This window comes from Alligator sinensis, unplaced genomic scaffold (genome assembly GCF_000455745.1).
Source record: "Alligator sinensis unplaced genomic scaffold, ASM45574v1 scaffold744_1, whole genome shotgun sequence".
Lineage (NCBI taxonomy): Eukaryota > Metazoa > Chordata > Crocodylia > Alligatoridae > Alligator > Alligator sinensis.
The window spans coordinates 628,363-628,630 of NW_005842241.1; positions in this window are offsets into that span (position 1 = coordinate 628,363).

Genomic DNA, 268 nt, shown 5'->3' on the forward strand with positions numbered 1-268 from the left:
TCGGCTTCCAGCGCGCATGGCGGGGGCTGGGGCTACTATTATTATTAGTTTGGGGTTTTTTCCTCAGCGGGGGGGTTGGAGCCAGGGGGACACACGGAGCCAGGCTGCGCTTGGCCACTCGCCGCCTCCTCGGGAAGCAAACAAACAAAGCCCGGCGCTTCCAACACCAACATTTTTTTTAGTGGGGGGGCGGGATTGAGGGACTCGCCTCCTCACCCTCGGCCGGAGCCAGCCCCGGAGAGCCGGGGAAAGCGGACAAAGTCGGGCT